Here is a 23797-nt window from a genome sequence, read left to right on the forward strand (position 1 = left end):
CCCTGTCTCTTACAAAAATGCTATCCCCTTCTGACAATTCCTCAGTCTCCGCTGCATCTGCTGTCAGGATGAGGCTTTTCATTCCGGGACGAAGGAGATGTCTTCCTTTTTTAAACAAAGGGGCTTCCCTTCTTCCACCATCAACTCTGCTCTCAAATGCATCTCTCCCATTTCCCACACATCTGCCCTCACCCCATCCGCCCGCCACCCCACTCGGGATAGGGTTCCCCTTGACCTCACCTACCACCCCACCAGCCTCCAGGTCCAACGTATAATTCTCCGTAACTTCCGCCACCTCCAACGGGATCCCACTACCAAGCACATCTTTCCCTCCCCCCCCCCCCCCCCACTTTCTGCTTTCCGCAGGGATCGCTCCCTATGCGACTCCCTTGTCTACTCGTCCCCCCCATCCCTTCCCACCGATCTCCCTCCTGGCACTTATCCTTGTAAATGGAACAAGTGCCACACCTGCCCTTACACTTCCTCCCTCACCACCATTCAGGGCCCCAGACAGTCCTTCCAGGTGAGGTGACACTTCACCTGTGAGTCGGCTGGTGTGGTATACTGTGCCCGGTGCTTCTGGTGTGGCCTTTTATATATTGGTGAGACCCGACGCAGACTGTCCGCCAGAGAAAGCAGGATCTCCCAGTGGCCACACATTTTAATTCCACGTCCCATTCCCATTCTGATATGTCTATCCATGGCCTCCTCTACTGTCAAGATGAATCCACACTCAGGTTGGAGGAACAACACCTTATATACCAGCTGGGTAGCCTCCAACCTGATGGCATGAACATTGACTTCTCTAACTTCCGTTAATGCCCCTCCTCCCCTTCTTACCCCATCCCTGACATATTTAGTTGTTTGTTTTTTTTCTCTCTCTCTGTCCATCACCCTACCTGTTCTCCATCTCCCTCTGGTGCTCCCCCCTCCCCCTTTCTTTCTCCCGAGGCCTCCCGTCCCATGATCCTTTCCCTTCTCCAGCTCTGTATCACTTTCACCAATCACCTTTCCAGCTCTTAGCTTCATCCCACCCCCTCCAGTCTTCTCCTATCATTTCGCATTTCCCCCTCCCCCCCAGTTTCAAATCTCTTTGTATCTCTCCTTTCAGTTAGTCCTGACGAAGGGTCTCGGCCCGAAACGTCAACTGTACTTCTTCCTATAGATGCTGCCTGGCCTGCTGTGTTCCACCAGCATTTTGTGTGTGCTGTTTGGAGACATTTAACAGGTTATTTAATGTTTGTGGAAGACTTTTCAACAGAGTAAAATGCTATTGCTAGTAATTGCAACAGATTGCGCAATAAGATACCTAATTCATTAATGTCCTTCAGAAAAATAATCTACCATGCTTACCCTGTCTTTGCAATGGACAGTCCCAAGCCTGGCTGTGAAAGGAGGAGGGCTAAGCATAGGGCTAGCAGCTCCATCTCGTAAAACCCAGTGCCGCAGGAACACCAACAGAAGCTCCAAAGACCTCATCCCTGGAAGAGGAAGGATATACAAAGATGAACTACAGCTGGGGACAACTTGAAAGTCTGTCCCAGGACAGAGGACTCTGGCAAGCTGCTGTGGGGGACCTATGCCCCAGTAGGGGTGAAGGGCTTAAGAAGAATGCTAATCCTGAATGGGCTGCATGTGGCTTCAAACTCATTCAGGATTCAAGATTCAGGAATGTTTAATGTCATTTCCTGTACACAAGTGGAAAGGAGAATGAAATAATTGTTATTCTGGATCCAATGCAGCACAAAAAGCACGCATAATAAGGTAAATAACACATTAACAAAAACACAAATATATAAATACATAAGATGGATTATATGCATAGATTGATTGTATAATTATCCATAAAGTGACACTAGGCATAGGAGTCTGTATATAAAATGACTCTGACAAGAAATTATATAGTAGTGGTGGGGGATGTAGTGGGGTGGGTTAGTGGCTGGAGGTGCTGTTCAGCCTTCGTGCTTGGGGAAAGTAACTGGTTTGAATCTGGAAGTCCTGGAATGGATTCTGTGTAGTCTCCCCCCCCCCCCCCCGATGGGAGTAGGATGAACCATCCATGAGTAGGGTGGGTGCATTCATTCATGACCCATTACCTCTACTGGAATTTTTCCAGCACTTTTCATTATTTATGTCCTTGATGGCGGTAAGCTGATGTGTTGGGCAGCTTGATACCTGTTGTAGAGCCTTCCAGCCTTCCACAGTGCAGTTTCCATACAATGCTGCATGTTACGGTGCCCTGCACCACACATCTGTAGAAGGATGGCAGTATTGATTTGCATAATCCAGCTCTCTTCAGCCATCTCAGAAAATAGAGGCATTGGTGAGCTTTCTTGATTGTACAGGATATTTTCTGGGACCATGAGAGGTTATACAAGAAATGCACACCCAAGCGTTTGAACGTGGCAAAGTGCTTGGCTCTTAACTGTCCTCTGAATGGCCTGGCAAGAAACTCAGTGCAAGAGCAATTAGGTGTGGGCCATAACTGCACCTCAAGCTTGTACAAAAAATAAAATGGTTCAGGGCTGTATTAAAACATCCCACATTACCTATTCAAACTACCCACTCTCTGACTCAAACAGGCAGTCTGGTCACACATTGATGAATCCTGGCAAATGTTGACATTGCTCTACGAATTGCAGAAAGATCCTCCCTATTTCTATCAGATGAGAAATTGTACTTTGGAAATGGCTGGCTGACGGTCACGGGAGTGATTCATTTATGTACCGCATTTACAGACTTAGTTAATTAGTAATTGGCTTATTATTGTCACATGTGGTGAGAGACAGTGAAAAACTTTGTCTTACATGTTGTCTATGCAGATAATTTCAAAACATAACTACATTGAGGTTGCACAAGAGGATGGCACTAACAAAATGCAGAATACAACCTTATTGAGGAAGTGTGGGTAGACAATAAGATGGCAGGGCCATGGTGAAGTAGACTGTGAGGGCAAGAGCTCATCACTGTCATACAAGTTGTTCATTCAACTGTCTTAGTACAGAAGCTAGAAACTCTCCTTGAGGCTGATGGAGCATGTTTTCAAGCTTTTGTATCTTGTGCCTCATGGGAGGGGTAGAAGAGAGAATGACCAGGGTGGAAAGGGTCTTTGATTATGCTGACCTCTTTATGAAGGCAGCCTGAGCCTCTGGAGGGACATCTAGTTCTCATGATGGACTGAGAGGTGTCTGCAATTTATTGGACTCTCGAGCCAAGCATTTGCCATACCATGGTGCCTGCCCGAGCTTTCTATGATGCATCAATGCAAATTGATGAGAGTCGACAAGGATGTACAAAATATCCTTAGCCTTCTGAGGAAGTGGAGGTGCTGGTGTGTTTTCTTTGCCATAATGTCTGTGGGGTTTTCTGAATCATACTGATCTTCTCAAAGGAACTTGTGTCTTTGGCATTTTATCCTCATCTTGACTTGAGTAAACCTTTTGATTCCGTTCAATAGAATGTTGCACCTTTTTTCCCACAGTCCCTACAAGGTCATCCTCTGTCATATACACATAAATACATAACTATTTGATATTCTGTTATATACTTACTGCTAGAAATAAGTGATTCATGTGTATACTTAAAAACTTATCTCTTATATTTTGAATACTACTGCAAATTAAGTTAGGCTACAGCTAGAGTACTGTGTACATTTCTGGTGGCGACACCATATGAAGCACATGATGGCACTGTTGAGTGAGAACAAATATGCTTTTTCTTTTTTGTATTTGCACAATTTGTCATCTTTTGCACATTAGTTGTTAGTCTGTGTATGTGGACCATTTTTCATGGATTCTATTATGTTTCTTTGTGAATATGAATGTTCAGAAGAAAATGAATCTGAGGGTTGTATAGGATGACATATATGTACTTTGATAATAAATTGACTTTGAAGAGTGTGCCAAGGAGATTTACTGTGGTGTTACTTTGGATGGATGGTTTCAGTTATGAGGAGAGGTTGGTTTGTTTCCTTGCTGAAGTAGAGTATGAAGAGGGTCATGATGAAGGTATGCAAATTATGAGAACATAGGTAGGGTAGAAAGTAAACAGATATTATTATGACAGAGGTTTCTAAACTGTAAGGCATAGATTTGAGGTGAGGTGTAAAAGAAGTCTTAGAGGATGTGAGGAAGACATTTTTCACCCAAAGTGAAATACACTGCCCGATAGTGAAGGAAGGTAACTTTCACAACACTCTGGAAAAGTTCTTGAATCATTAAATCTCGATGGGCTGCAGACCAAGAATAGTACGGACTGAATCAGAATTAGAATCCGGTTTATTATCGCTGGCATGTATCGTGAAATTTGTTAATTTAGCAGCAGCAGTTCTATGCAATACACAATAGAGAAGAAAAATCAATCAATCAATTACAGTATATGTATATTGAATAGATTAAAAATCATGCAAAATCAGAAAGAACATATATTTAAAAAATGAGGTAGTGTTCACGGGTTCAATGTCCATTTAGGAATTGAACAGTAGCATGGATATTGGGTGCAAGTTGAATAGGGAGCTAACATTGGCATGTGGCAAAGGTAATGTCGCAGTAGTTATGGGGGATTTCAACATGCAGGTGAACTGGGAGAATCAGGTTGGTGCTGGACCCCAGGATAGGGAGTTTGTAGAGTGCCTATGGGATGCATTCTTGGAACAGCTTGTACAAGAGCCAACCAGGGACAAGGCTATTCTGGATTTAATCTTGTGTAATGAACAGGATTTGATAAGTGATCTTGAAGTAAAGGAGCCATTAGGAGGTAGTGACCATAATATGATAAGTTTTTATCTGCAATTTGAGAAGGATAAGGGCAGATCAGAGGTGTCAGTGTTGCAGTTGAACAGGGGAAACTATGGACCCATGAGGGAGGAGCTGACCAAAGTTAACTGGACGGATATCCTAGCAGAAAAGACAGTGGAACAGCAATGGCAGGTATTCTTGGGAATAATGCACAAGGTGCAAAATCAGTTCATCCCCCGGAGAAGGAAAGATTCAAAGGGGGGAAAAGGGGCCACAGTGGTTGACAAAGGAAGTCAGAGATTGCATAACATTAAAAAAAAGGAAATATGACAGAGCTAAGGTGAGTGGGAGGACAGATGAATGGGAAATTTTTAAGGAACAACAGAAATTAACTAAAAAGGCAATACAGGGAGAAAAAATGAGGTACGAACGCAAGCTAGCCAGGAATATAAAGGAGGATAGCAAAAGCTTTTTTAGGTATGTGAAGAGAAAGAAGATAGTTAAGAACAATGTTGGGTCCTTGAAGAATGAATTAGGTGAAATTGTTATGGGAAACAGAGAAATGGCAGAAGAATTTAATAAGTACTTTAGATCTGTCTTCACTAGGGAAGACACAAGCAATCTCCCAGATGTGTGGATGGGCCGAGGACATAGGGTAACAGAGGAAATGAAACAGATTGACATTAGGAAGGAAATGGTGATGAGTAGACTGATGGGATTGAAGGCTGACAAATCCCCAGGTCCAGATGGTCTGCATCCTAGGGTACTGAAGGAGGTGGCCCTGGAAATTGCGGATGCATTGGTAATCATTTTCCAATGTTCCTTAGATTCAGGATCAGTTCCTGAGGATTGGAGAATGGCTAATGTTATCCCACTTTTTAAGAAAGGAGGGAGGGAGAAAACAGAGAACTATCGTCCTGTCAGCCTAACATCAGTAGTGGGGAAGATGCTAGAGTCTATTATTAAAGATGAAATAGTGGCATATCTAGATAGCAGTGATAGGATTGGGCCGAGCCAGCATGGATTTACCAAGGGCAAATCATGCTTGACTAATCTATTGGAGTTTTTCGAGAATGTAACCAGAAAGTTAGACAAGGGAGATCCAGTGGATGTAGTGTACCTCGATTTTCAGAAGGCATTTGATAAGGTCCCACATAGGAGATTGGTGGGTAAAATCAGAGCTCATGGCATTGGGGGGAAGATATTGACATGGATAGAAAACTGGTTGGCAGATAGAAAGCAAAGGGTAACGGTGAATGGGTGTTTCTCGGAATGGCAGGTGGTGACTAGTGGGGTGCCACAGGGCTCGGTATTGGGACCATAGCTGTTTACGATTTACATCAACGATTTAGATGAAGGCATTGAGAATAACATCAGCAAGTTTGCTGATGATACTAAGCTGGGTGGCAGTGTGACATGTGATGAGGATGTTAGGAGAATTCAGGGTGACTTGGATAGGCTGAGTGAGTGGGCAGATACTTGGCAGATGACGTTTAATGTGAATAAGTGTGAGGTTATCCACTTTGGGAGTAAAAACAGGAAGGCAGATTATTATCTGAACGGTGTAGAGTTAGGTAAGGGAGAAATACAAAGAGATCTAGGAGTCCTTGTTCATCAGTCACTGAAGGTGAATGAGCAAGTGCAGCAGGCAGTGAAGAAGGCTAACGGAATGTTGGCCTTTATTACAAAGGGAATTAAGTACAAGAGCAAGGAAATCCTTTTGCATTTGTACAGGGCCCTGGTGAGACCACACCTGGAGTATTGTGTACAGTTTTGGTCTCCAGGGTTAAGGAAGGACATACTGGCTATAGAGGAAGAGAAGTGTAGATTCACGAGGTTAATTCCTGGGATGTCTGGACTGTCTTACGCAGACAGGTTAGAGAGACTGGGCTTGTACACGCTGGAATTAAGGAGATTGAGAGGGGATCTGATTGCAACATATAAGATTATTAAGGGATTGGACAAGATAGAGGCAGGAAATATGTTCCAGATGCTGGGAGAGTCCAGTACCAGAGGGCATGGTTTGAGAATAAGGGGTAGGTCATTTAGGACAGAGTTAAGGAAAAACTTCTTCTCCCAGAGAGTTGTGGGGGTCTGGAATGCACTGCCTCGGAAGGCAGTGGAGGCCAATTCTCTGGATGCTTTCAAGAAGGAGCTAGATAGGTATCTTATGGATAGGGGAATCAAGGGATATGAAGACAAGGCAGGAACCGGGTATTGATAGTAGATGATCAGCCATGATCTCAGAATGGCGGTGCAGGCTCGAAGGGCCGAATGGTCTACTTCTGCACCTATTGTCTATTGTCTATTGAATGTCAGAGGGGAAGAAGCTGTTCCTGAATCTCTGAGTGTGTGTCTTCAGGCGTCTGTACCTCCTACCTGATGGTAACACCTGGACTTGATGGCTGACATGAATTGGTGGACAGAAGGGACAAGTTCTGTGCTGTTGGTCTCTATGATCCTATAAGATACCATTATTAAAACATCTAATTTCTCAGTTGGTGTTAAAACATAAACTCAAAAGTTCAAAGTAAAATTTATTATCAGAGTACATACATGTCAGCACATACAACCCTGAGATTTTTTTCTGTAGTCATACTTAGCAAATCTATAGAACAGTAACTGTAAACAGGATCAATGGACAACAATATCATCTAATATAAATTGTATCTCCCTTGACTTGACTCAGTCCACACTATTTAAACTCAGCAGATTTCTGAGTAATCTACACAAGGCTGTGTTATTACCGCAATAATGTTCTCAATCTTTCTCACCACAATATTGTATCTCATCTCCCACAAATATCCCATGGCAGCGAAACTAATCTTCCCAGCTAATGAGCGATGATTCAACCTATGGTGACTGTGCTTTAGAACCAAGGACACCTGGGATGAGCCCGAGTACAAATTAACAATTAGTTGAGGTAACCAGAATGAAACTTTTTGAATGATGATTACATGTTTCTGGGGAGCATATGCTTGTCAGCTTTGCATATTTTTCTCATTCTAATTCTCAGTTCTGAATTTTGAAGTCCTACATTCATGCTAACTTATTGCCCCTTTATGCCTACACATGGGCAAAGAGAAGTAAGTTTTTAGTGGGGGAAAATAAGCACTCCAGCATACTTATGTCTTTTAAAAGTGGATTCAGAGGTAGCCAGTGAGAATGTCCAGCGTTTAATGAATGATACTTATCGCACGGAGAAGAATGTACATAGAACAGCAGCGATACAGTATTTTGAAAGAGGGAGAAGGTTGAAAAAAGTATCTGCTATTTTTTCCCTGGCTCACCAGCACTCCTCATCACTGTTCCATTCCAGCAGGATTCTACAGCAGGCTGCAGGCTAGATCCCCTGCACTTAAACGGCTTCAAAGGCAGGTTCTGCTAAGTTGAAAATGTTTCAGGATTTCCAACCCCAGGAAGGTGATCCTCATTCAAAGGATTCAGAAGATAAGGCATACATCATTCAATGATCTGCGCTGTTATCTGACTGAGAATGAAGTACCTATATTCAATATTTAGTGTTTGTAATGGTGCAACACTCATATAGCAAGTAGTCAGATCAGTGGAATGGTGTTGAAGTGTAACATATGCTCTAATGGGCTTTGCAAAATCTAAAAATTACGTGGGTCTGTTTCACCAATGCCACTTTCTGACAACAGTCATTACTGTATTATTATGGTAAGCATTTTCACTTGGAAAGTAATTTTGGATCACTGGCCTTAGTCTCTTAGCTGACGATGCAGTCAAAGGCATGAAATAGACCATGCAGCTACCAGGGGAAGAAATGAGAATTACTGTCTGTGTAATAAGGGAAATGCAATTAATGGCTCAAAGCATGGAACTTCATGCTTCTAAGCTGAAACCGATTTTATGTAAATTAACTAAATTAGAATACATGAGATAATAACTAATTTAGGTTAATTTGATATGCATGCCTAGTTTTACAAGAAACGTGCTACTGCGCATGCATAAAACATAAAATCTGAGATAGTTTGAAGTGCATTGGTTATTTTAATGCATAAAACTTAACAGTGTAATACTGAACTGCTGATATTCTACAATCTAAACATAAATATTTGACCTTGTAATTTTGTGGTCAGCAGAATTTTAACTACATAGTGCTTGTTATCACTTTTCTAAAAGATGTTTTTGAAATCTGGTGAGGATGAAGATCACATCTACAAACCTTTCATGGGCAGTCCAATTGAGTTCCGAACAGTAATGGAGCTTCATCAGCAAGAGAAGCAGCAAGATGGATGCAGAGGAAAGATAGAAGGCAGGGACGGCCAACCTATGGCGCATGTGCCAGAGGCGGCGCATTGGGTGATTAGAAGTGGCGCATTGCACCCCAGTGATAATAATAAAAAAGAAAGCCTACTCATGCAAAAAGTATTAACCAAAAACTGATCTGTTGAAAAAAAATCTATAACAGGAATTAAAGTAGCTAAGAGCTAGAAATGGGTTTTACCGAGAATAAATCTAAAACTTAGCAATTATTTTTAGCAATTTTATTATTTCGTGCTCATCTTTTGGTGAATGTTATCTTCTTTCACATTAATCTGTTCTCAATTTTTAAAATGTTCTATGAGTCAAACTAGGAAAGAAGGACTTTTGTTCTGCAGTCGTTCCATAACTGTTCAATACACGTTAGATACTTGTTTGATCCTGAGGCGCCAGGCGTCTGCACCAGCGGTGCGTCGCAGGTTTTTGCCAGTTAGTTTACAACTGATACTCATGCACTATGGAGTTGTGCTTTGTTCGTCCTTTGTGAACATTTGCAGTTTTGTACTTTTTCGAAAATTAAGCCTTGTTTTTACATTCAGTTACCCATCACAGCGCAAAAGAAAATGAGCAAAAAAAAAGCAGAAAGTGATAGTAAGCGTGAATTGAATGAACAGTGGGGAAAATGAGTTCTTATTGAAAACCGTTGTGCATTGTTTGTGAAAACACTTTCTCACATAGTAGAAGACATGATCTTAATAGACACTATAAAACACAACATCAGACTGAAATAGAAGGAAAACTGAAGCTAGTGCTTGGGTCTGAGTTACAGAAAAAATTTGTGATTAAGAAAAAGGAAGAAATCAAAAGAAGACAAAATATATTTGTTAAAAGTCTCATTAAAGTAAGTAATGTTTATCTTGTTTTTATATTAAATCAATATATCATGTAAAAATGCTAAATCTATCTATATTAACATATTTTTACAAGAATTGAATGGGGGTACAAGAGTTGTATGGCTCATCTGAACTCATGCATGAAAAAATCGATGCATGGAATGTAATAGGTTGGCCACCCCTGATATAAGGAATATGCCAACTGAGATGATATATGGTTTCTGAGTCAAACACGAGGAAATCTGCAGATGCTGGAAATTCAAGCAACACGCACAAAATGCTGGTGGAACGCAGCAGGTCAGGCAGCATCTATAGGGAGAAGCACTGTTGACATTTCGGGCCGAGGCCCTTCGTCTGGACAGATTTCTGAGTGCTTCCTTAGTTGGTCTGCTACACAGTGGTCAGAAAAATGAATCATAACCCTACTACACCATTATAGTGTGAGCAATGCCATGGAAAGATCCCAGAGCTAAACACAATATCTCTCAGATTTTTGTGGAGCACAAAATTTAAATATTTTTCTTTGGTTCTTTCCAAGATTATCCTCCCCTATTTGCATATGTTGGTGTTAGTTACACGTTCCTACTGGTGCTCTCAAGCCAACTTTGTAGATGTATCAGTCACACATACAGTATGTAAGTAGATCCAATCCCATGGACTGGAACAGGATGTACCAGTTACTGTCCAGTAGTTCAAATAAAGAAATACTCAGAGGCCTAACTGCTGGCAGTCCCATTCCCTTTTTGCACAACTGAAATGCGTTCCTAATTTGTATATTTCATATTTTTTTTCCACATCTATTGTCCTAATTCTCTTGTTTATGAAACTCTATTGCAGTTCAAATACCACTAAACTGAAACGTTTGTATAAGTGACTCAGTTTCTCTCCAGATGTCGAGAACATCGTGTGAAGAAGTGATAACTCAGATGCGACTGTTTGTTTGAGCTGAAACATTGATAAGTCTATCCGCAGACAGACACATAGTCTGAAGTGCTACTTCAGTATTGTACACAGTACACTGCTTCCCTGTCAAAGGTGCTTTTGGGTTAGACAGAATTGTCTGGCTATCCTATTGTAGAATAAACAACATCCATTGGGTGTTTACAGGATAAAAAAGAAATAAGAAACAATATTTATAGGGCAAAAACATAGAACCTAGAAATGTAGAGCATAGGAACGTTGTGCAAATCTAATTAAACTAGAAATTAAATACCAAACTGTCTGCCCTATCCCTCTATTCCTTGCACTTTAATGTACCTATCTGAGAGCCTCCTAAACTTGTGCATCATGCTTGTTTCCACTACCATCCCTGGCAGCATATTCTCGGCACCCATGACTTTCCACGCAAGATACTTGCCCTACATATCTACTTTGAACTTACTTCCCTCACCTTCAATGCACACCCTCTAGTATTTGACAAATACAGATGCAAGAATGCCTCAGTTTACAAATGTTACAGTTACTTTTTTTTTCATGCACAATTGACTCTTGATTTATATATTTTATCATTATTCTGAAAGTTAGGCTAACTTCAACCCTTAATGTCTGCTGTATTTCCACCCAAATTATTTTTCTTCCTTGAAGTTATTCAGTTCATATTGCTCCTCTTTGTTATTGGGATTCATAGAGTCCTAGAGCATGACAGCACAAAAGCAAGTCCCGTGGCCCACCTAGTTCATGCCAAGCTATACTGCCTTTTCACATTTAATCTCTGATTCTTTCAAACTAGCTTCAAAACATTGCAGCAGTTCTGTAAATTGAAGCTTGTCTATGAAATTGTGGTAAATTTTAAGTTCCTGAATGTGATGAATAGAAAATTCCAGCATCAATGGGGCAAACAATTCTAAACAATGCACACAACAAGAAAATCAGCGCCCTAAAATTTTTACTCTTGGAAGTGTCTTGCATATTACAAAGGGCAGAGATTTTATATTGCGGACAATGGTAATTGTGTTATTGAAAGATCACAATCAATGTCATGTTCTCTGAGTTTGATGATAATCTGGAAAATAATGGAGGCAGCAAGTGCAGAATCAGAATCAGGTTTATTACAACTGACACGTCATCTTTTTTTTGTTTTAATTCTGTGTCAGACATTAAAACGCTATAATTTACAATAAAAGTAGAACAAATAAATAGTGCAAAAGCAGAACAGTGTGGTAGTGTTAATGGGTTCATGGACCTTCCAAAAATCTAATGGCGGAGGGGAGAAACTGTTCATAATACATTGAATTTCAGGCTCCCATACCTTCCCCTCCCCCTCACCACCACTCTGATGGTAGTATGAGAAAAGACATGTCCTGAATGGTGAGGGTTCTGAATGGTGGATGCTGCCTCTTGAGGTACTGCCTTTTGAATGTGTCTGTGGTGGGGAGGGTTGTGTCCATGATGGAGTTAGCTACAACCCTCTGCAGCCTCTTTAGATGCTGTACATTGGAGCCTCCATACAAGGTGGTGATGCAACCAGTCAGAATGATCACCACAGTACATCTGTGGAAATTTTCACGAGCTTTTCTTCTCAATCTCCTAATAAAATATTGTCACTGGCATGCCTTCTTTGTGATTGCACCACTATGTTGAGTCCAGGATACCGTAGGCCGATAGAGGTGTTGATGGTCAGGAACTTAAAGCTGCTCACCCTTTCTACTGCTGACCCCTCACTGAGTAGTGACGTGCCTTCCCCTTCTTAAAGTCCACAATCAATTCCTTCGTCTTACTGATGTTGAGTGCAAGGTCGTTGGTGAGGCACCACTTGAGCAGCTGATCTGTCTCACTGCTGTGCACCTTCTCGTTGCCATCTGAGACTCTGCTAACAACAAATTTCTCATTGGTGAATTGATAGGTGGTATTTGAGCTGTCCCTAGCCACACAATTGTGAGTATATTGAAAGTAGAGCAGTGAAATGAGCATACATCCTTGATGCGTTAATTGCCAGAGGGAGGAAATGTTATTACCTTATCGATCCAAACTGACTGTAGTCTCCCGATGAGGAAGCCAGTGATTCAGTTGCAGAGGTCCAGGATTTTAAGCTTGTTGTTTATTACTGAGGAGATGATGGCTGAGCTATAATAAATAAACATCAGCTGTTGTCCAGGTGGTCCAAGGCCTAATGGAGAGCTGGTGATATTGCATCCACTATGGACCTGGGATGGTGGTAGGTGAATAGAAGTGGCTCCAGATCCTTGCTGAGGCAGGAGTAAAGTTTAGCCATGGCAAACCTCTCACAGCACTTAATCACAGTAGATATCGTGGAGCAGAATATATCACTGAAAAAAGTGGCTTTGTTGTCCAGGTAATTCCTTGCCCGATTTTGAAGGGGGAGAGAAATTATAAGTCTGTTTCGAACAGGGATGCCTTCATGTCTGCTCATCACAAGAGATACAGAAACTGCTTCAAGGCAGATAAGGGTTGCCTTATTCTTCTTCCTGGAGGTAACATTGAAGGTGACTATAAACTTCGTACTCTCAATCCACTAATTAGAGAACTCTTGAGCACTGAAAAGATACTATATGTAAAGACACATCTTCCTACGGTATGGTGATCTAACAAAAAGAGCTTGGGTGACAGAATTCTTCTTCCCAAGATTGTCTCATTTCTGTTCCCCTGCATTGTACAACATGTTACAAGGAATTACCTAGATAAGGAAACATGGCTCATAATAGACAAATCTCCTGGATATCTAAATAACATTGAGGATGTGCCTGACATTTTTGATCCCGAAAATTGCTTTATTTTTATAACCAATGGGCCAAGGCGCTATCTCCAAGTTTAAGGCACTTGACTTGCAGTGTGTAAATAGGGCAGCATCTGATGTAGAAGGATGAACATACACTTCAGGAAAAGACATAGTATCAAGATAGCTAGAGACCACATTGGTGCTTCTTGGGATGTCATAGCGATGAATGGTATATGGAGCAAATCAGGGCCAGAGTGCATGCACAACTCCCATGGGTTTAGGAATTTGAGATATCTCCATTGTCAAGTTGCTAAATGAGGCTGGCTTTGATGAAATAGACCTGGGTAATGCAGAGGAGTTGCTGGAATTACTGTGGGGGGCACATACGTGAAAATCTGTTACAGCTTGAGGAACAATGTTCAAAAGAGGAATAGGAATGAAACACGGCACCGTCAGCTCTGAAACAACAGTGAAGCAAATTCTTCTGAGGATGTTCTGTTATACTGAGAAGGTGATAGTGGTCTTTAAGAATTATTATCCCAATATGGAGCGCAGCACTGGATGTACCCACTGCGAGAAGTTGCCATGGTTTTCTTCAAGGTGTTTTATCAGAGGAAAAAGTAGAAAACTGCATGTTTCTATCATCGTAGTGGTATATCTGGTAGAAGCACCTGCCACACAGTGCCAGAGACCTGGATTCAATCCTAATCTCAGGTGGAGTAAATATGAATATGCACTTTCTGCCTCAATACATTGGTTTCCTCCAGGTGCTCCACTTCCATTCCACATTTCAGTGGTGGGCTGTTAATAGGCCAGGGTAAATTGCCCCTGGTATGTAAGTGAGGGGTAGAACCTAGGGGGAGATGATGCGGATGTGAGGGGAAGAACGAACGAACAGGATTAATAGATTTGGTATGAGTAAGTGGTTGATGGTCAGCACAAACTCGATGGGCTGAAGGACCTGTTTCTGTACTATATCTGTCTTTGTGTGAAATTTTCTACCAGATTCAATAATCAGACACACAGAAATGGTTCATAAGAGTAACCTTGGCCATGAAAGTCACAAACTCTTTCAGGCTCAGCACTATCTTCCAGGCCATTAATGGAATCTCTGCCTCTCACCTCATGCAACTTTAATGTGTACAGGCATGATCAAACACCCACTGATCATACAAAGCAGAATCTAACCATTCAATGTAGTGCAGCAGCTTGTCAAGGCCTTGCACAAAGACATTGCCCAAAGATTCCACTTTCACCACTTTTAAAGGAAGGTCACTTGAAGGACCTACAGCCTACTGAGAGAAAAGAAATCACCTTACCTTTATCTTATGTTACGTACACGTAACCCTGTAAAGGTATCAGCAGCAACAGAACACACCTGGAGTCTGGTTTTGCTGTTAACAAAACACTATTTATTTTAGTAACTACTTAATATAGTAGTTAAACCAGGTAAATCAAGAATTACACACACAAAATTCGTCAGGACGAAGGGCCTCGGCCCGAAACGTCGACAGTGCTTCTCCCTATAGATGCTGCCTGGCCTGCTGTGTTCCACCAGCATTTTATGTGTGTTGTTGTTTGAATTTCCAGCATCTGCAGATTTCCTCGTGTTTGCTAAAATCAAGCATTAGCAGTGTTATGCATACATAGGTGTAAAATTAAAGTTCCCAAACTCATTCAAGCTCAGGTGGCAAGAGTTACAGTCTTACGATGGTATGGAAGACAGTTCAGTTCAACAATAACCACAGAATAGTTATTGTTGGTATGAGAGAGATATTTGAATCCAAATAAACAGGTGTCATCGATCTTACCGTTGTCCTCCGAATCCTTCGAGTTAGCCAAATTAGCCAAGTTAGCCTTAGTGACTCCACTAAGGGTACCGTCTTCAAGTGGTGAAACTACTAACCCAGGCAAGGGCTAAACACGCCAGTAGTTCCCACAGGGCCACCCTTACATGCACTGTGACAGCCACTGATCCAGTTCCACGACATACGAAGTAACTCCAACAGTGATTTGCCACAGGGGTGCCTTCTTCAGTGAAATACCATACCCAGACAAGGGTAAACACACAAGTGGTATTCACAAAGGTTTCCCCCTCACCAGAGAACCCACTCCTGTGGATTAACTATGTGACAATCACGCTTTCGTATTCGAATGGAATCAAACTCACCCTTACGGGCTACTTGGAGAGAGGGCCCAGACAATGATCTCTTTATCACTAGGTTTCTTCTGTTTCAAACCTTCCTCTCCTCTCCTCTCTCTGCAAACTTCTTCTAGTTGCATCATTTGTGAGAGTCATTTATCAATACTCTGGATCGATCTCAACTCACCCCTTTGGGCTACTAAAAGTTTAAACCAGTGGCCGACTCACTGGCGTCTTCCATTGACTGAATCCATCTTGACTCTGGCTGTGTGTGTCTCTGTGTCCTTGTATATTCAAAACAAGCCACAGAAAAAATGTAAACATTCATTGTCAATCAAATAACTCCACCTCTCTCACCATAGTAACCAAGCAATTTTGTAGTCAGTAGAAATCCAACAGTGTCCAAAAGTCAATCTCATTCTATCTAAAGTGACGGTCCACAGAAAAAATGAACCCTAGGGGTATATAACACTTAAAAGGAAGAGTCCTTTTCTGAGGCAGTACTCTATACTTCCCATTCCCGCTATGTCCACACTACACCGGCTAAATCCGTAACCGAAGCTTTTTCTCTTCGTTTTTACCCTCCATCCACACTAAAACAGCATTTTCGTGCCTGGAAACCAGAGCTTTCAGAAACGCTCTCCAAAGTGTGTAGTTTTGCAAACGCCGGATTGGCCGGAGCTGTGTGGACGAGGTAACCGGAGACTTCTGGAAATGCTGTCAGACGGTAGCGCGCTATTTCATTGTTTTCTTGAACGCAACCTAACAATTTCAGAACAGACGGCAACGAGACTGATGCTAGAAGAGTTAGAAATGTACTCACCAAACTTACTGAATAAATAAGTATACTCACTTTGCCCTGTTTTCTGTCCTTGCTCGAATGAAGGTGGTTTATCTATTTATGCAAGTACTTTTCTGACAATAGATGTGTAACACCCTAATGTAACATTGTATGGAAATACAAGATAACACTGATGCAGACAAGTTTTATACATTTAACAAGGTGCTTTATTAATGCAACAGAGTTAGTCAGTTTTTCAATGTTCATCGTCAGCCGGGTCAATCTGTCCGTGAACTCCCTGTCGGTTGCCTCCATACGCTCCAGTATTTGTTTTTTTTAACTTTTAAGTTCTCCTGTGTGAGAGCCAACAGCTGTCCGTCGTTTTAAGTTTTTCTAGTCTGTAACCATACAAATGCGCACTTTCACAGCAAGATTCGACATCAAACATGTTGCTTGTTTTCGATAGATGTGTCCTGCACATGCCCAGTAGGAGGAGATTCGCTGAAATCTCCGTTTCAGTGTGGATAGAGATATTTTCAAAAACGCATAGTGTGGCCGCCTATCGTTTTTACGTGAAACCGACGTTTTCAAAATTATCCGGTCTAGTGTGGATGTAGCCTTAGCAGAAGAACCATCCTCTCCTTATCCACCCTGCCAAGACCCTCAGGATCTTATATACCTTAAGCATGTGGCTATTTACAGAAGATAAACACTTATTTTGTGAAGACCATTGAAATTGACATAGTTGAATGCTGGATTAACTTGCAGTATTTAACAAGTCATTCTGAGCTGCTGGGAGGAGTAGGCAAGAAAAGGTTGAGTTACACACATGGCAGTAAATATTTTGAAGGTCAGTTCAGTGCTGACACTAGGATTGCTTCCCTGGCTGTGGCTTCTGGACAGTAAAGACATCTAAATCTGACTACATTTCTGCTTACGTTACTATTATTTCGAGCAAACACATCACCAAGCTCCAGACAACAGGAGCTAATGTCTCTCCCTGTAACTGGATGCTTGACATTCTGATCAGTGGACTGTAATCAGTAACAACTCTGCCATGATTATTCTAAACACCGATCCTGCACAAGGTTGCATCCTCAGCCCTTTACTCCCTGTATGCCCATGACTGTGTGAGCAGATTTTGCTCTAACTCCATCTGCAAGTTTGCAGAAGATACCAACGTACTGGGCCACATCTCCAATAATGATGAGTTGGAGTACAGGAACAAGATAGAGAGCTTAGTAATGTAGTGGCATAACAACAATCTTTCCCTCAATTTCAACAAAATAAAACAGCTGGTCATTAATTTCAGAAAGGGTAGTGGGGGGGGGGTGCTATTGTACAATACCTGCTCCTATCTACATCAACAGTGACCAATAATCTGTCCTGCTCCACCAATAGTCATCAATGGTCTGTCCTGCTCCACCAATAGTCATCAATAATCTGTCCTGCTCCACCAATAGTCATCAATAATCTGTCCTGCTCCACCAATAGTCATCAATGGCCTGTCCTGCTCCACCAATGGTCACCACTAGTCTGTCCTGCTCCATGAACATTGATGACATGGCCATGAAAGTTCACCAATGCCTCTACTTCCTTAGAAGGCTAAAGAAATTTGACATGGCCCCGTCAACTCTTACCAATTCTTATCAATGCAGAGCATAAATCATTCTGTTCAGCTTTGTATGGTAACTGCTCTGCATGTGACGTCAAGAGACTGCAGAATTGTGGACACAGCTCAACACATCATGGAAACAAGTCTGCTCTCTATGGACTCTAACTGTACTTCTTACTGTCTCAGTAAAGCAGCTAGCATAATCAAAGGCCCACCGACACCGGATATTCTCTCTTCTTCCTTCTCCCATCAGGCAAAAGATACAAAAACTTGAAAGCATGTATCACTGGGCTGAAGGACAGCTTCTATCCCGCTGTTATCAGATTCTTGAATAGACCACTTGTAAGACAAGATGGACTCCTGGCCTCACAGTCGACCTTGTTATGACCTTGCACTTTGTTGTTTACCTGCACTGAATTTTTTCAATGGCTTTTACACTTCATTTTGCATTGTTATTGTTCTATGTTATTCTAGCTTACTGTGCTGTGTAATGATTTGATCTGTATGAACGTTATGGAAGACAAGTTTTTCATTGTATTTTAGTACATGTGACAACAATAAACCAATACCAATATCAATTCATGTACTTTTGTGAGGCTGACAAATGTGACCAAGCCAAATGAATTTGGATTGTATTTGTCAATGGAAAGGTTTGCTTTAATAGCCAGAATGGAATATTCTAATTGCATGCTTTGTCATCTCCTGATTAATTATAGTGGGTATTTGCTTATCCTGATCTATTGTAGTAGTGACTTTGAGAAATGAAATTGCTACCCATATATTGGCAAATTGAGAATATATGTGAGAAACTTTTCCATGGTGTTACAAGAACAGATTCTGAAGGATGCTAGCACTGACTTGTTTAGATACTATTTTGTTAAGGGTTACAGGTGTAGAAGTGTTCACATAAAATTATATTTCAACCTGGCACAGCAGTTGAAGTGTTTTCATGGAATGCAAGCGTGTTGCTAAGAAACAAAAGTATTGTATTAATTTTAACATCCAGCAAATGCATTAATATGTGCAGAGACTATACACATTCATGTCATGTAATAAAAACACCAGGCAGTATCATCTCTCTGAAATGTTTCTGATTTAATGGGGTAGAAATGTATATGGGCTGCTGCTGTGAGATGTGAGACTGACCTAATTTCAATAATTGAGATGAATTGTTGGCACTGTCAAGTCATTTCATCTTTAGACTGGACAAGTCTAAAGCGAATAAAAGACCAACTCTGCTCCTTACTTTCGTTTATTATGTAATGCACCATTGTGAAAAGATTGTTTTTATAGACAGTGTATATAAAAAATAGAGAAGATTTCTAAACACTTGCAGTCGTTAGCTTTTCAGTGCTCATCTTTTACACAGGTGTGCAGCTTGGCCATTTGGGGTGGGGTATCTAAAAGGTGGTAGGTAACTGTGCATTTGTGTATCTTTCTCAACATGGGCAACAATTTCAAGGGGGGGAGGGTGAAAATGGGGAGCAGAAGGAATTAGCATGGACAAATTAAGCAAGTTGCGTGTTGCAGCAGTTAGACCTGAACAGGGAATCATTTAATTGTCCTCTGATGTGAGAATATCAAATGTATCTGGAGTATGTAATAGAAAAAGCCCAATGGGTGTTCAACGTGGGTAATCAAGTTTCTGGTGATGAATTTTACAGTGAAACCAGAGAGAAGTGGGAGCTCACTCTGGCAATATGACTGTGAAGAAGAGGCAGAGGAAAGCAGTATTGGTTTGTTATTAACATGTGTACCGAGGTACAGTGAAAAACTTGTGTATTGTTCATTCAAATCAGATCATTACACAGTACATTGAAGGAGAATGAGGTAACACAGTAACAACGCAGAATAAAATGTAACAGCTACCTAGAAGGAGCAGTGCAGGTAAACGATACAGTGCAAGGTCATTCCAAAGTAGACTGTGAGGTCAAGTTCATCTTAGCTTACAAATGGTCCATTCAAGAGACAGTGGGATAGATGCTGTCTTTGAGTTTGGTACTAAATGCTTTCACAGAAACATAGAAAACCTACAGCACAATACAGGCTCTTCGGCCCACAATGCTGCGCTGAACATTAACTTACTTTAGAAATTACCTCAGGTTACCCATAGCCCTCTATTTTTCTAAGAGCCACGTACCTGTCCAGGAGTCTCTTAAAAGACCTTATTGTATCTGCCTCCACCACCGTCGCCGGCAGCCCATTCCACGCACTCACCACTCTCTGCGTAAAAAACTTACCCCTGACATCTCCTCTGTACCTGCTTCCAAGCACCTCGGAACTATGCCCTCTCCTGTTACCATTTCAGCACTGGGAACAGGCGCCTGACTATCCACGCGATCAATGCCTCTCATCATCTTATACACCTGTATTAGGTTGCCTCTCATCCTCCGCCGCTCCAAGGAAAAAAAGGCCGAGTTCACTCAACCTACTCTCATAAGGCATGCTCCCCAATCCTCTGCACACTATTTATAGTTTCCACATCCTTCCTATAGTGAGGCAACCAGAACTGAGCAAAGTACTCCAAGTGGAGTCTAACCAGATCCTATAGAGCTGCAATATTACCTCTTGGCTCATAAACGCAGTTCCATGATTGATGAAGGCCAGTGCACCGTATGCTTTCTTAACCACAGAGTCAACCTGCGCAGCAGCTTTGAGTGTCCTATGGACTTGGACCCCAAGATTCCTCTGATCCTCCACGCTGCCAAGAGTCTTACCATTAATACAATATTCTGCCGTCATATTTGACCTACCAAAATGAACCACCTCACACTTATCTGGGTTGAACTCCATCTGCCACTTCCCAGCCCAGTTTTGCATCCTATCAATTCCTGCTGTAACCTCTGACAGCCCTCCACACTATCCACAACACTTCCAACCTTTGTGTCATCAGCAAATTTAGTAACCCATCCCTCCACTTCCTCATCCAGGTCATTTATAAAAATCACCAAGAGAATGAGTCCCAGAACAGATCCTGAGGCACACCACTGGCCATCGACCTTCATGCAGAATATGACCCGTCTACAACCACTTTTGCCTTCTGTGGGCAAGCCAAATCTTGATCCACAAACAAGGTTTTCTTGGATCCCCTGCCTCCTTACTTTCTCAGTAACCCTTGCATGGGGTACCTCATCAAATACCTTGCTGAAATCCATAGACACTACATCTACTGCTCTACCTTCATCAATGTGTTTAGTCACATCCTAAAAAAATTCAATCAGGCTCATAAAGCATGTCCTGCCTTTGACAAAGCCATGCTGACTTTTCCTAATCATATTATGTCTTTCCAAATGTTCATAAATCCTGCCTCTCAGGATCTTCTCCATTAACTTACCAACCACTGATGTAAGACTCACTGGTCTATAATTTCCTGGGCTCTCTCTACTCTTTCTTGAATAAGTGAACAACATCTGCAACCATTCAATCCTCTGGAACCTCTCCTGTCCCCATTGATGATGCAAAGATCATTGCCAGAGGCTCAGCAATCTCCTCCCTCGTCTCCCACAGTAGCTTGGGGTACATCTCATCCAGTCCTGGAGACCAACTTGAGCTTTCCAAAAGCTCTAGCACATCCTCTTTCTCAATGTCTACATGCTCAAGCTTTTCAGTCTGCTGTAAGTCATGCCTACAATCACCAAGATCCTTTTTTGTAGTGAATACTGAAGCAAAGTATTCATTAAGTACCTCAACTATCTCCTCTGGTTCCAAACACACTTTTCCACTGTCACACTTAATTGGTCCTATTCTCTCACATCTTATCCTCTTGCTCTTCACATACTTGTAGAATGCCTTAGGGTTTTCTTTAATCCTGCTCTCCAAGGCCTTCTCATGCCTCCTTCTGGCTCTCCTAATTTCGTTCTTAAGCTCCTTCCTGTTAGCCTTATAATCTTCTAGATCTCTATCATTACCTAGTTTTTTGAACCTTTCATAAGCTTTTCTTCTTGACTAGAAGACTTCAGTAGCCTTTGTGCACCATGGTTCCTGTACCCTACCATCCTTTCCCTGTCTCATTGGAACGTACCTATGCAGAACCCCACGCAAATATCCCCTGAACATTTGCCACATTTCTGCCGTACATTTCCCTGAGAACATGTTTCCAATTTATGCTTCCAAGTTCCTGCCTGATAGCTTCATATTTACCCTTACTCCAATCAAACACTTCCTAACTTGTCTGTTCCTATCCCTCTCTGATGCTATGGTAAAGGAGACAGAATTGTGAACCCCATCGAACTCCAACTCCTTAATGCGGAGTGTTAGATGCTGTAGTTGGATGCGCTTCTGACAGTTATAATCGTCAAGGACACTGGCAGTCTCTCTACTTTCCCATATCCCATAAGAAGAGCATTTAACTATCCTCCTGGCATCCCTATTGTCCTAAATATACAAATATAAGGAAAGAAACATTAAATAAACTGGGGACAAATCAAATCTACCTACAGCTTTTGCACCTTCTTTCACTAAAGCCTCAAATAACCACTCTTAACACTGTCCACTCCAACTATGGCTGCTCTGCTTGCCCCTGCCTTATTTTTATTTGTTCCTGCCAATCAATCCCGATCACTGATTGGCTACAGTTCAAAAACCAAACTGCCGTGAATCAATACCCGATGTACTCAGTCAGCAATCCTGAGTGAGATATGTCTTCTCACGCTTCCTGCCACTTTTCACAGAAATAACCTCCACACCGTGAAGAATCCTGCCATTAAACTGGTATTCTGCCTTCAGATTTGACCTTCCAAAAACAGACCATTTTACACATTTCCAGATTGAACTCCATCTGCCACTTCTCATCCAAGCTCTGCATCCTATCAATGTCCTGTAGTAATCTACAATAACCCGCTACACGATCCACAACTCCACCAAACTTTATATTAGCTTCCACTTTGTTCTCAGACTTGTCTCTATACTGTTCTTCAGCTTGTATTGCAAACCTCACCATCATTTCAGCCTCTGCACCTCTAACTGCCTCGGAATCTTAAGGTTTTAGACCACCCATCCTCTGAGTCAGCTCTCCCCTGAGCTTCAGGTTGTTCAATAAACTTCATGTAGTTTGATCCCAACCTGTCTGGGCCAGATTCCTTAAGCTCCCTGAATTCAGGCCTCTTCCCCTCTGTATGAGACGCACGATTGAAGGGGAAGTAGCAGGGAATGGTAAGAGAGAGTCACACACACAGAAATACGTGTGCAATACAGAAACTGAGACTAGTATGGAAGAAAAGAGATGAACCTGTACACCATTCCATGGCAGACAATGCAGATAAAGTCTGTGGAAAGATACACCTCTCAGAGATCTCTTGTGATGCCTGAGCACTTTGTAAGGCTCATGTTTTTGTATCTTCTGTCTGGTGGGAGAAGGGACAAGAGGGAATGTATGGAGAGTGTGGGATCTTTGATTATGCTCACTCCTTTACTGAGGCACCAGGAAGTATAGATTGAGTCCACGGAGGCGAGGCTAGTTCCTGCAATGTGCTAAGTTGTGTCTACACTTCTCTTCAGTTTCTTACTATCACGTGCAGAGCAATCACCATACCAAGCCGCTGTGGATCCAGATGGAATTTTCGCTGTGGTGCATTGATTGAAAGTGGGTGAAGGTTGATGGGGACATGTCAAATTTCTTCAGCCTTCTGAGGAAGTAGAGGCATTGGTGAGCTTTCTTGGCCATGACCTCAACATGGTTGGGCAGGACAGCCTACTGGTGATGTTCATTAACTAGGAACTTGAAGCTC

The 23797-nt window shown here is 41.9% G+C and overlaps 1 protein-coding gene across 6 annotated transcripts in view; it reads left to right on the forward strand.

Annotated features, from left to right (window-relative positions):
* The window catches only part of znf804b (zinc finger protein 804B), a 969027-nt gene that overhangs the window by 691363 nt on the left and 253867 nt on the right, over positions 1-23797 (forward strand). The window lies entirely within an intron of this gene.

The sequence above is a fragment of the Hemitrygon akajei genome, chromosome 8, assembly GCF_048418815.1.
Source record: "Hemitrygon akajei chromosome 8, sHemAka1.3, whole genome shotgun sequence".
NCBI lineage: Eukaryota > Metazoa > Chordata > Chondrichthyes > Myliobatiformes > Dasyatidae > Hemitrygon > Hemitrygon akajei.